This window comes from Poecile atricapillus, chromosome 12, assembly GCF_030490865.1.
Source record: "Poecile atricapillus isolate bPoeAtr1 chromosome 12, bPoeAtr1.hap1, whole genome shotgun sequence".
Lineage (NCBI taxonomy): Eukaryota > Metazoa > Chordata > Aves > Passeriformes > Paridae > Poecile > Poecile atricapillus.
In genome coordinates, this window is record NC_081260.1 from 3,323,418 (window position 1) to 3,337,949 (window position 14,532).

A 14,532-nucleotide genomic window follows, 5' to 3' on the forward strand; every position below is an offset into this window, starting at 1 on the left:
TCTTTTGTGCAAATATGCATTTTCCTTAGTCTTTTACCAAATAAAAATCTGTATTTCTATGAATAGATCTTACTCCAATCAGGATAACTGTGGGTGAAAGTAAAAATTCCAAGATCTGGTTTATCTGGGTAGAGCGGCCATGGATGTTGGATCTAAAAAGCTGGATGGTGGAAGTTTGCAGGAATGGCCTGAGTGGAGCTGGGAATAGGATCCTTCTTGTAGTGGAAAAAAACATGGGCTGAGAAAGCCAGGGAGGGAGAACCAAACTGGAATCAATAGATAGGGAAAATGGGAGCCTGGAAAGATCATTCCCTCCTTGGGACAAGAGGGAATCACACCAGTCACAAACAACAAGGCAATCATGGGTTATTAGGCACCATTGCAAAAGCAAAATGCTGGAGGGATTGGTACAAAAAGTGCAATAAAATATGCATCAACATGATGAAATATGTATTGGAATGAATACTAAGTGGGATGAGCATTATTCTCAACTGAGTGGTGGGTTAGTGGCTGGACTCAGTGATCTTAAGGCTCTTTCCCAACGTAAACCATTCCATGATTCTTTCTTGTGAGGCAAATCAGACAGGCTGTAACTTTTGCTGGAGATATTTTATGTTTCTTACTGCACAAAACACTCCTTCTCTACCATGAGACTGTGCTTTAAAGGGGGATTTAGCAGCTCCTGATTTCCCCTCCCAAGGAGGGCAGGCAGGGGCTGTCCCAGCCTCCTGGGGCAGGACAATGTGCTGATGCAGGCTCCAAGCCACAGGGCTGTGCTGGGGGTGAAGTGTCACTGTGTGCCCACAGCAAGAGCTGTTTTTGTGACAGTCTTTGCAGAAGGAAGGGAGAGTTGAAATATTTTCTGTAACTCGTTCCCGTTCCAACACATGGAGAGAAAGAAGGAAGCAAACCCCAAAAGGGGAAGCCCTGGGCTGAGTTCTGCCCTGCCTTATGTCATCTTCAATATTCCTGAAGACATTAGGGCATAATGGAGGCAAGGCATTGCAATTCTGGCAGTGAAATGCAACTGAGGTCTCTTATCACCAACTCTTCACAGTGATGTTAAGGCTTGCAAAGGTCTCCAGTCACCATGGAAGGACACAGAGGTCTGGGTACATCTCCACCAAACAAGGGACACTCCAAGGCTCCTGTGGTTGTGTTTCTTAGTAGCTGTTTATGGGTTTGGCCATAATCCTATTGTAACTATTACTATTAATCATATTCCTATCATATTCCTGCAAAGCACCAGGGAAGGTTTTCCTGAACAGATTAGTCACTAATGAATTTGTAATCTGGCTTTGATCACTCATTCCTTTTGAATGCTGGTAGGTGGAGTTTACATGCCAAGATTTTCTGAATAATGAAGATGCTGCCTCTAAGGACCCTTTGGAATTATTTTTTTCAAATTTGGATCTAATATGTAAGCTGGGCTCCCATAGTTGTCAAGAAGAAGGGACTCCAGCACATGACACAGATATGGAGGCTTCCACATGCTCCTACTGAAATAAAAAGCAACATTCCCTTTTCTCCTGCAGAAAGCTGGAGCAGACAGGTAGGAGAACCTGAAATCATAAGGGCAGACAGGGTGTTATCAGAGGAGTTTGAGCAAATAGCTCTTGAAAGGTTCAATCTCTGATCCTTCCACACCGTGGCTTCCAGCACTGAGCCCTTTTGCAGTGTCAGCAGCACCTGACATCAAATATCCAGCCAATAATTATGGTCAGCTTTGACACAGCAAAGTACAAATCTCATGTCTGGCGAGGCGTAAGTGTCAGAATACGGTCTGCACAATAGCCAAAGGCGGTGCAAATTGTAATTAAAAGCATTTCATTTGAGTTAATCTTCATTAGAAACGTAATTATGTCGGCACACAAATTGCTTCAATGTAATTGTCACAGTTGTAAATACCTAGTTCTGTTAACCAGCTTTTCTTCAGGATAAACTGGCTGGGAGATTATCAACTGTTTTAGAGCAAAAACCCATTAGTGTGTCTGTGGCACGTGTGTGAGTGTGGAATGAGACCAAACTCAGCACCTTGGTCCCTGCAGAGTGGGACCAGCTCACACATCCCCCAGGGCTCCAAATAACCCACTGTGCAGAGATGACAGGATGCTGTCTTGGAAGTTCATTAATTTAGTAAAAAGTGGTTGTAGAGAAGCAGAACAAATGGCCCTCCCCCCAAAAACTTTGCTTTCCAAGGGATGTTTTATCTGCAATGGCACTGGTTTCAGCCTTTCAGTCTTGCAGGCTTGAGTATAGGGGAAAAGTCCACTTTCCATGAAGTTTTCCTTTTCTAATCTGATTATCCATGAAATCTGTATGTGGATCTGCTGTCCTGATGCCCACAGGAGAACTGCAGGATTTAGGAGCTGTGTTCCATCAGGAATGTTCCTCTGCTGGAGACAGGCTGAGCTCTGCTGCTGCTCAACCAACACATTTCTGGAATTCTTTCCCTCAGGTCCTCGACTGCCATGGGGATTTGGGCCTGATCCCCCTTGAATTCAGCAGGGAATTTGTGTGGTCAGAATCACATCTGCTACAGAGGAGTGCAGAGCATAACACACGTGGGGTTCTGCTGAGGGCAGCCTGACCTGAATCCAAAGAAGTTTGAGAGTGCAAGATTTATCTTAGGAAAGGAACAATTCAGCCTTCTCCACTGCCTCAGGAAACAAGGCTGTGAATACATGTAAGAAATCAAATAGCACTTGGGAGAGGAGTAAAAATAATCTTGTAATTGGACTTGAATGCTTGAAATGGATGTCCCAACAACAGTTTGAAAGTAGAGGGAGCTTTTAACTCTTGTCAGTGCTCTTCCCAAATAATCTGCACTGTTACTGCTAATTGGCATAAATCTTGCTCGTAATACCCATAGCAGAGATTTGCACAGAATCCATTGCTAATCCTATAAACTGGTGAGTTTGATAGAGTGGGTTGCTCTGGGCATTGCTAATTTTATTTTCATGCTTTCACTTGCTATCATTCATTAACCCCCAAACAGCAGGCTGGGCTGTGTACACAAACAAGAGAGCAACATCATCTTATTAGGGGCTGTAATCGTGAGTGGGAAATTACAACAGAATGAATATATATACAATTCAAATTGGATGCCTTTTCTTGTGTGTTGCTATGATGCTACCTGCTGAAAAAAACCCAAAAAAAACACCCCAAAACAAAACCAAGTTCTCATCAGCACATACAAAATTAAATCTAGTACAAGGAAATTTTACATTGAATGGCTTTATTTTTCACATATACCCAAGGCAGCACAACAGGGGATACAGCTGCTGTTTGTGTCCCATTATTTGTTTCAAAGTACCTGTGTCACATTGGTTAAATTCTGCCCCACACACAGCTCCAGGAGCAGCTCTCAAGCCTTGATCTCATGTCCAGAGCTCAGACCTGCTCCTGATTCTCTCTGGGTGTGGTGCTCACCAGGGTAAACCCCAAATTCCCCCAGATTCTGGGGCATCCCTCATCAGCATTAGAGGAGCTGCAAAGGACTGAATAAAAGCACCCCAGGGCTCTTCAGAGATGTCCCTTTAATGCAGAATTGGAGTCAATGACTGTAGCACAGTGGCAGACCTTACAAAAGTGCTGCTTTATTTCTAATTCAATATAGGTGAGTTGAAATAGGATTAAACGGGCACCTTAAATGGGATTACAAAGGCAAAGGCTCAGGTCACAAGATCAGACTCCCCACATTTCCATTTGCATCCTGAAGAGAAGAAAAAAATCGGTTCTGGAAAAGCCTGGAAACTTTTTCTGCCACTCACTGGCCTAAATTTTACATGCAGTAGCCAGAATAGCACTCTTGTGTTATGAGCCAGTGTTTTATTGTGATATAATGCTTCTTCTATGACCACCTGATGGTCCTTAAATAAATACATATTTATACAGTCTGGGTTTGCTGCCAGTGGAGGAGATCTGGGTGCAAAACAGCATCTCACTGAGTAACCAGGAGAGCTTGGTTTGCACACAATGACCTGGAGAGCTTCCCCTGCTCTCCCAGGGGCTCCTGCTCTTGGCAAGAGCCCCACCCCAGACATGTTGTGGGTGCCTAAGATGGAATTTCTGTGGTCAGAACCCAGCTGAATAAAACTGTGACTTAATCAAACACACCCAGGGACAATGGGTGCATCTACGGGACCAGATCAGATAACCAGGGAAAAGGGACAGCAGAGTTCTCAGTAAAAATTGAAATATAAACCAGATGGGATAAGTGAATTTAATACTTGCCTTGGTGTTACAAAGAAGTGAAAAGGAGTTGCAAAGACAATGCACCATTATCTAAGGCTGATTTTCTAGGCAGCCAGTATTTTTCTTTTGTCTAAGAAGTCTGCCTTGGAACTAAAACAAGACAATAGTGTAGATTATATATTCTCTGGAGGAAAGAAACAAAATATTTAGCCTGGACTACAAAGGGAGAAGAGTGTCAGGTTTTTAAAATTACTTTGGCATGTTTGAGTTCAAGACAGCAGAAGCAAAATGCTTGTTTAGCTGTTGTGGTGTGCAAGTATCATGGCTGAGTTGATGTTCCAGGAATTGACTGCAGCAGCATGTTAATTGTCAGGACACCATTCCCTAATTCTTTTTTTAAGGATGCTCATGTGTTGCCTTATTTGGTTACAGATGTTTCACTGCCTGGGCACACAGGGGGAAAGAAGAGAAAGTTGTTTTAGCACAGTGACATTTTAGTGAGCTCCAGCACAGTATTCTGGATGGAAATACATACTATGAGCATGATTTCTTCAGAGGTACCAAGGAAAGCACAACACTGGTTTTGTTACAATTACCTCTCCACTTATCCCTGCTATCCCAAGCTTCAGAAATTCTGTGTTTCTGCAGTTCTCGAGCCCAAATGGAATTGCAGACATTCAGTGTTTTCTTAAAAAAGCTCAGCCCTGGCTGTCTGTGCTGGATGTTCATGAGAGTGCTGGAGCAAATGGAGAGCACAGCACTGAGGGGAGGGAGATTGCCACGGGAGAGGCTGAGATTGCTGCATTACCTGTCAGAAATGATCTGGGTCTGAGATGAAAGAGCAAGGCTGCAAAGGGAGGCCACAAAACATTTGAGGGGGAAAATCTAAAAATACAAAGTTTCTGAAGTGCTGTCAGTATAACTGGGGAGTAAAGCCCGACGGATGCTCTGTGGAATTCTCCAGTAGATTTGCACCAAATGTGTCAGTGTGGCTTTGGCCCTTCTATTTACATTTCTGTTCATGGCTGGATCCTCATTCTCTGTGCAATGTCTACGTATCATTTTATGTATGAGCAGCATTCCCATCGTGAGCAGACGACAAACCTCGTTTCTTTTTTGGCATCCACAATAAAATTAAACCCTGAAACAAACAAAAAAAATCCCACAATGACAAACCAACCAACCAAACCACCTGCATCTTTTAATGGATATTATTAATGTGTCAGCTTTGGTGAATGTAACAAAGGCTTATTTAACATCCTTTTGTTTAACTGTAGTTGCAAAGTTACTGATCACAGTCAAAAAGAGATGCTTTGACCCAGGGCTGGTGGGTGCATGACTGAGATCAGAAACTGATTCAAAACCTGCCAAGGAACAAGAAACTCTTTTCTGCAGAGGTGAGGCTCAGCAGGAAGGGTCAGGGAAGGAGAGAATCTATAATATCCACCCCCAGAAAGGTGAAGACCACTGTGAGGTGCTCCCTGTGTTCATTTCTGCCTCTCCCCAGAGCGCCAGGGGGAATGGGCAGCTCAGCCCAGCTCCTGTGACAGGAGAGGGAAGCACAGCGTGGCAGGTGCCAGGCTGGTGCCCGTCACACCAGCAGAAAGGATCCATTTATCATGGAAGTGACACTCAGACTCGAGGGGTGAGGGCTGGGGAAGAGCCGGAGAGCGAAGGATCACCGAAGAGCCGATGAATTCACGCAGCAGTGGATGGAGGAGTTAAAAACCCCGATGCATCATTTCTGTGGTTCAAACAAGCAAAGCAGCACCCAATTATCCCTTGGAGTGCACGAAGGGAATGTCAGCGTGTGCAGCCATCTGCAGAGCGCTCATCTGTGAGCTCCTCCAGTCACCTCTGCACCCTTCCAGAGCTGGAATGTGCTGCTTCCTAGAGACTGGCAAAATAACAGATACATTTCTGTTTCTAAGTCTCTGGCCACCTCCTGTTTCCATCATATATCTCTTGGGGGAATCTCTCAGCAATTAGTTTCTAATTGCTTCAGTAGTCTACAAGTGATTTGATGAGAAATGCCATGCAAATGTAATGGCTCTTGCATGTTTCACAGGAGCAGAAATTAATTGCATCATCATTTTAAAAGCTCGTGTTCTTCCCATTCCCCCTTTCTTCCATCACACAGTACTTTATATCGCAGAAGAGAAAGGTCAAATATGAAAAAGTCATATTTTTGTTTCTCTAATCAGGTGCTGTTCTGCCACTGCTCTGTGGCACAGATCCACCCTGATGTGCTCTGTGTTTATTGCCGTGCTGTAATTCGAGTGCTTACTCCCCAAAGCAGTGTGAACCCTGTAATGCCTCTCCCAGGTGCTGTTGAGTTGGGCTGGGAAGGTTTTAACCTCCTGCCTTCTGGAATCCCGCCAGTAAATCAACTGCATCTTGGGATCATCTCCAAATGAAATTTGCTCACCACGCAGCAGCAAGGAGACGTGATGGGAGTGTAAAACAGGACAATTTTTCACTGCAGAAATACTTGAACTCACTCCAGACAATTATGCGGCCTGCCATTTTACACATCATCTATTTCACTATTCCTGCATCAATTACTCCATTAATGTTGCTGCACACTAAGCTAGAACCTGTCACTGGTCCTGCAGACGTGGAAGGGATGAAATTCATTGCAAAAAAAAAGGCAGAAAAAGGTTTTTTCATGTGAAAGGCTTTGGGACATCCATTTCAGCAGCCTCTCTACGTGTGCTACACAAAGTATTTTTATCTCCCAGCCTGCTTAACACTGTTAATTTCTACCCTAATATGGTTTAGCTCAGGATATAATGCTGAATTTTCCACTACTCTGTTTGCTGTCAGCTGAGTTGAAAAGACCTGTTAATTAGAGAGATAGAAAAAAAAAAATAATAGCTTTATTCAAAGATTAACAGAAATTAGGGTGAAAACAAAACTCTTCTGGTAGGGAGGGGATATGCATTCAGTGTAAATTCAGGATATCTCCCAAAACACAAAGAACAGGTTCAGAATTATAATTAAGGAAGAAAATTTAGCTCCCTGGAAGAACAGCTTGATAACAATTGTTACTTTCCTTTAGATTTCACGTAGCATCTGTTACAATTTAATTTTTGAAGGCCACCATTTTTAATTCCCATTAATCTCCAGAATTAACAGGGTGATAAAGATCCTGGCAAACACTGAAATTTAACAAGTCAAAATGCCTCTAGGAGCCTTTACAGAATATTTAAGGAATTGAGCAACAGCACTGATGCTTTGGGTGAAATGAAATGCAAAGCCAGTGTTAATTAGACACAGAGTAATGTAATTCGAGAATTTGGCTGACTTGTATCCATAGGCTGTAAATGAATTTATACTGCTGGAGGATGGGGCAAACCTCATCAGGTTTGGGGATATGTTAGGAAGAGTTACTTAGAGGTCAAATATTTCACACTGGTGTCTTTTTTCTATGAAGGTTGATAGCAGGAAGTAAAAATATCAACTCCTCAACATGTGCCTCGGTGGGGAAGTGTAAAATCCTGATTTTACAGGTGTACAAAAGAGAGGGGCAAACCCTGAACCTGCACCCAGGCCCCCTCATACCCCAAAGGACCAGGGCCCGTGTCTTCCCTGGGCTGGGGAGCCCAAAAACATTTGCCAAAGTGCCAAATAAGCTGGAGGGAAAGAATTTTATCCTGTTACTTCCCTGATTTATTGTGTTTTGATTTTTTTTTTTTAATTTTTTATTGCCCACTTTTGACAAGAAGGTTAAGTAGGCCAAACAAGGCCAGGCCGCTGTGTCTTTTAGAGTGAGATTTGTGAGTTTTCTGTGATTTACTGAATCCTAATCAGCATATTCAGTGCCGAGGAGGATGAGGGTGTCCCTTACGAAGTGTGTCAGTGTGCTGCTGTGCCAGGAGAGACACAGCCAGTGCAAAATCTGCTCCTTCAAAGGAGTGCTGGCACCTGACGTGAACTGAAATGGCCCCGAGCTCTCCTGATGCTCTGATAAAAACAGCAAGTCTGACACTCATTCTTCCCCAGCACTGATTTTGGAAGGAAGTTACTGATGTCAGCAGGACAACCTCAAATAACTCCATTTCTCAGAGAGGCTGCCTCAGTGAGTAAAACACATCCACGTGTTACAGGGAAGCTCAGTCATACTGAATGTAATTTCCTTTGTCTCTCCGGGTGACTACCAAAGACAAAATTTTCTCTTTACACCACATCACAGAGGATGTAGGAACAAATAGAGCTGTTCTGTGTAATCTCCATTTTCCCAGAGCTTTATCTGTGCTGGGATGCTGCCCTCTCCTTCCATGGCAGCAGTTAGGAAGAAGAGGTGGCTTAAAATATTTATATTAAATATATTTTAAATTGTGTTATATTAATTATTTTTAGATTTTTAATATTTAAAATATTTACCTCTGCAAATGGAAATGCATGAATACATCAGTTTTATCGCAGATCACTCCATCCTGGCACAGTGTGTTGTGTTTGTGGTGTAAGCAGGGTGAGGATCTACTTCCCAAAATCTCCTCATCACTGTCACTGCCTCATTCAAGAGAGCCCTGCACGAAGCTGAACAGCCTTTCCCTTTTATGAAACTGTGCACAGCAGGATCAGCATCAGCTGATAGATTTTAGGAGAGTTTTTTTTGAGTTTTAAGTCCCATTAATGGGTATTCCAACCTCACCTTTACAGGTCCTTACTTTCAAGACTCTCATTTCAATTAGTCTTGCTTGACCTTGGCCATGTAGTCGTGCTGCTTCCAAAGTCTCTGCTGCTCTTGTCATCCAAAAGTACAGTTTCCTCTCAAGAGTGATGAGGGGATGCTGATTAGGATTCAGTTTTCTGAATTCCTAAGTGCTACCTGTTCTGGGGCTATTTGTGCTGGCAATCTCTCCTTTCAAAGTCAATCTGTCACCCAGAATTCCTCATTTTACGGTTTTCCGACTGGAGAAATGGTAATGTTTAATATATTGGTTTGGATGGCTGTGCTCTTTGTTCCCCCAAACTTCACAGCACATTTATCCTCGGCGTAATACCCTCATGAATGCAAGAGCAAGCCTTTCTTCTGGTTAAAAAGAATCAACAGCCTGAATATCTGTTTCATAGTCTCCTCCATATGTATAGGGAATGGGGATAACAAACTAACCTTTCTCCCAGAGGCTAATTGGATTTCACACAGTTTGGAAGCACCACTAATTCATCAGATATATTAAAATTCAGCTTTAACATTCCTACTGGGTAGCTTGGCTATTGACCTCCCTCCCTCCTGCTTTTTGTTCCATTCTGTTTTAAACTTGCCCATTTCCAGCACTTAAATAAACAGGCACCGTGTGCTGCAGCCCCTTGAGAGCAGCATTTCTTCATGCATGAAGTCTTTACAAGCTGCTGTGGACATACATGCATGAATTTCCCTTATTCCACTTAAATAAGCCTCACAAATACTTATCCTAGACATAATGCATATTGGTCAGGAGCTGGTGTCCCTGCTCTGGTTTAGTTGCCTCATGAAGTGGGAATAAGCACTCATGATCAACCTGCTGGAGTTTTACAGCGTAATTAAGAGGATCTGCATTTTTCAGCAACAAAAAGGTGTAAAGATTCCTTCTGGCATCAAAGAAAACATTAGATCACCTTGACTGGCCCAAAACTTTCTTTTCTGTAGGTGAGAAAGGAAGAAAAAAACCTCTACAGGGGAGTGGAATTTGATAGCTTCAATCAGACTGTGTAGGTAGGGCCTGATGGTCTCTGTGAATGCAAGAAAAAGTTGAGATCTTTGAATAATGCATGAAGGAATGGAAAAATCTCTGCATGTTTCTATTGAGAGAAACCCAGATGGCAGAGGTGACTTTTGCTGCCCTTCATGGTGCCTCACAGGAGTCAGGGGACAGCGTGGCCGTGGTCTGGCTGGGTCTCCACGTGGATGTTTGGTGGCCCAGGGGGGCAGAGATGGAAGAACAGGTGACAGAGGCCCCTTCCCTCACTGCTGGGTAGCTCAGAGAAGGGCTCCCCAAAGTGCAATTAAAATATTTGTGTGCCACGGGCTGGGCATGCAGGAGTGCCCTGGGCCCACTTTGGAATGTTAATTATTTGTGGTTTTCCTGCTCCTCTTTTTATTGCTTATCAATTTTAAGCAGATATATTTTTTCAGGAAAGCAGATAAGTAATTCTCTTTCTGTGAATGCAAATGTGGAATCTATTGGGGGGGTGTGTATCTGTGTGTGTGCATACTTTAAAGAAATAATTGAATCCAAACATCTCTTATTTTTAAATGCAGGAAACCAGAATCTAATAAAATGTAAATCAATTCAGTGTCTGCTTTGGGCTTGCAGTCTTCAGACTGTTAAAAAGAAAAATGTACTAAGTGTGCATTCCAATACCAACATCTTTATTTTCCATTGCATTCCCTTAACCCTTCAGTCTTTTGAAATCCTTTTGTGGGTGTGTGAAGAGCTTGCTACCCATGTTCATCAATTCCCATATTCCTTCTGAATCTTTCTGTGGGTGTTTGGTTTCTGTGCTGTGCTTTGCTGAATGCAGACACCCAAGTCACACATCAGGAAGCAAAATTTTCTTTGTGATTTAGGATTTTGGCTCCTCAGACCTGAAACAAACAGGCCACTGCCAACCTGACTTGGAGCACAAGCTGATGGAGTATAAATAAATCCCTGAGATTGCTGCTGTGAGTTAAAACAGAGTTTAAAGAGGTTTTAGTGACATTTTCAGCTCAGTTAACTCTTGCTGCCTGTCTGGCTGCTGCTCTGACTTGCTCAGCTTAAGTGCTGAGAGAGAAAGGACAGGAGCAGGCATCTAAAACACATTAATTGTATTTATCTGATGATTGGATGTGTTCAATTTTACAGCACTTGTCAAAGCAGCCTAGAGAAGAAGAGTGTGTCTTAGTTAGCTCTGTTCTTCCAGGCTGTGTGCATCACATGCAATCGTCTCCTGTGGCCTTTTGGGCCCTCTTTTGGCTTTTTCTGTGGACATTTGTCCCCATGTTCTGACCTTTGGAAGCCTACAAGCTGAAGAACTGTGGTGATTTAAAGAAAGCAAGTGGAGATCTGTTTTCTTCAAACATAACCATGAGATTTGCAGAAACTTGGGGACTTTGAAGCTACTTCTGTACTGCCATCACTGTTCTGCTGCCTAAATCCCTAAATGGGAGGGATATTGCAGAGCGTGGTTTACAAAATCATGATGACTGAGGGAGAGAGCTAAAAATGAGCAGAATTTCTGACTGAGAAACACACTTCTCTGAAGGGTGAAGGGGACAGTTCAGTTCAGCCTCTGTCACTGCTGTGCCCCCGTTTGTCCTGGAGTGACAGTCAGGGGGCAAAAGGAGCTGGGAAATACCAAACCTTCAGAGCACCCCAGGCTCTGCACTGCTGGCTGAAATCTTCAAACTTTTTATTTCTAATTCTTTTTAATTGTTTTACTTATTAATAATTTCCATTTCTAAATACTGCTGCTGCCTCCTGGAGGAAGGTGGGAACAGCCTCTGAGCTGTGCCAGTGTAGATCCTGTGTTTTTGCTGCTCCTTTTCCAGGTGAACTCAGAATTTCTGAGGCATTTCAGCAAACTGTGAGCTTGCATCCAGGGATGTGTGTGAGGCAAACTCCATTTTGTCAAAATCCTGAAAAATGCTTAGTTCTACAAGTGCTGTATTAAAATGAAGCAGGGGCTCAGCAGCTCTCACAAGGCTGCAGCTTTTCCTTTCAGCAATTAAAATTGCTGCAGCAGACACTGATGGACTGTCACTGCAGAAATCCCAGCTAGATTGTCCTCTCAGGGAAGCTTTTTCTCATATAAGCAGAGAAGGATTTAATTTAACAAGGAAAACCTAAGGAATTGCAAACTAATCTCTACAACCTTCTATTTCTTCCATAAGATATATTGTAAAGGTTTTTAAAGATCAGATCTTGGCACAAAGAAAAATGCTGCCATCAGATCTATTAGAAATAACGACTTTGTAAGAAATAAATTTGTGTCTCATCGACTGGAGTGTGAAGATATGATTTCCTTCCTTGGAATTGCTTAAGCTACAGGAATTGGAGAGCAATCATTTCATTCAGTATGATCCTTTCCCAAGTCAATATTATCCTTTCAATCCTCAATTTCAAATTAAATATTACCCTCCCTTAAACAAAGGCATGCTTGGAAATCAATGCTATTTATCTTGTCTACTGTAGTTATTTACACGAGTTTAAATTTTGTTATAGATGAAAAATGCTTGTAGATTGAAAACTGCAGAAAGACAAAATCTTCCTGTTTTGCTGTTCCTGGTGTCATTTCATTGCTGAGGGTACATGACAACAGCCACCAACAAAATCACCATTTTCAAGTGGCAGCATTGGTCCTTGCACTATCTGGCTACTATTGGGCTTTGTCTTGTGCTTTAATAAATTTATAACTAAATGCAAAACACAGCATTTTAGAAAAAAACTACTTTCAGGTTATCATCTGGGTTAATTTTTTTGTTGATATGAACCTTATTTCAGGGTTGTTGTTTGGGTTTTTTTTCCCCATGGTGTTCCAGGTGAATTATTGGATATAATTAGAGTGGTAGATCAGACTAAGCTAAAGCAGAAAATATTCTTTCCAAAAGTCCACACTGCTTGGGGGGACACTTTATCCTGGTGGATTTCTTTTTTCCATGCACCCCTCAGACAAGCTGGCTCTGGTGCTCTCAGATCCAAAAGAAAGTTTTCCCAAAGAAAGTTTCCTCCAGTGACTTCCTGTGTTTCAGGGACTCAGAGCAATGATCATGGACTGGAGTTGAATAAACAAAAGGTAAATAGAAAATACCACACACGTGGTGAACATAAGCAACAGAGCTACAGCCCCATAGTACAGGACCCCAGTTATTTTCTGAATTTTGCAGTGTTTTGCACTGTTTAAGGAGAGTGGGGTTGGGTTTTGGCTGCCCTTTCTGTTGTGGTGAGCTCTTAGTAATGGAAGTTACAACAGGAAACCAAAAAGGAACAAATAAGACAAATACAGAAGGGATTGTTTCCTGAATATTCAGAGTTCAGCAAGCAGATGATCTAATTCTCTACCAGCCTCCAGTGCTCATCCAGGTGTTCATAACTATAAAATACACATAAAAAACTACTCTCTGGAGAGACAGGAATGCAGAAAAGTGAATTGCAAGTATCTCTGTTTGAAATGCAGTCAGGTTCCTCTCCTTGGACACTCTGGGACTTCTCCATCGTGTTTGAACTCTTGGATCTGAAGATTTTCTTGATTGCCTGCACTTTCTTTTGCTTGGGGTGGTTGTGGGCAGTCAAGGATGAAATCCACTCTTGGACTTCTGACCTGGACACAACAAAAGAATCTGTGGGTTCTTTCTGATTTCATGTAAAAGGCTGGGAAATTTTTGAAGCCTTGTGATCCAACTTTAGATCTCAGATTGAACTGCACAGTGGAGCAAAGCAACCCACAGGTCTTTTCAGTGGCACAAGTGTAGTGTTTAGCATTCAGATGGGAACTCGTGTGTTGAGCCAAACCCAATTATTTGCAAATGAATCCGTGCCACACGTCCTCAGGGGGCAGGCTGTAATACCAAGTGCTGGTTTGAAATGTCATCTTTTCTTTTGGAGAATTCTCTACAGATGAAGTTAGCTACTTTCAATCTAATTTTAGGCAGTCAGAAATAGGAATTCACCGGAGTTAGCAGAGAAAATTCTAACTCTGCTCAAAGCCACGGCAGATTTCATCCTGCTCCATTTTGAAAGTCATGGCAATGTGAAAAACAGGCTTTTCACTAAGGTTTGGCATCGTAACCAGTGCTGGCACTCACAGGCAGTGCTTTAATTATACATTATACTAACCAGTGTGAAATACTGAGCCTTATTAAGATAGCCAAAAGCCTTCTTTAGAGCTGATTTATTAGAGCTTGAAATTAACTTTTCACAGTCCAGCTCCAAGAGATCGGTAGATACAGAAATTCATCTCTGCCTCCAGTGAGTTCCCCGTGGTTATCTCCAGTGCTCTCTCCAGTCCCTCCCAGTGTCCAGCCATGGTAAAACACCAGTCAGCAGCAGCTCTGAGCCTCTCACCTCCATTACAAACACCAGTGCTGACCTTGGGCTGGCTTGGAATGCTTTCCTGGAAAAGTGGAACTTGGGGAAGCCACCATGGGCTCTACTGGGTGCTTGGATGTGTGGCTGCCCCAGGCTGGCTCTGCTGGAGCTGTTCCATGCTGGGGTGATTGCAGATGAGCATTTCTGCTGTTCCTGACACCATCTCTGGTCAGTCTGGGCTATCAGGATATTGTTAGGAATTGTTAAAGCAAGTCCATCATCTGTAGAGAACTGCAGATCTCTGCCAGCTGAAAATGGGGAGGAGCTCCCAGCCCAATGG

At 42.8% G+C, this 14,532-nt stretch overlaps 1 protein-coding gene across 1 annotated transcript in view; it reads left to right on the top strand.

The window, feature by feature from the left end:
* Positions 1-14,532, top strand: part of DCX (doublecortin) — a 67,333-nt gene that overhangs the window by 38,171 nt on the left and 14,630 nt on the right. The gene's annotated exons all lie outside the window — the stretch shown is intronic.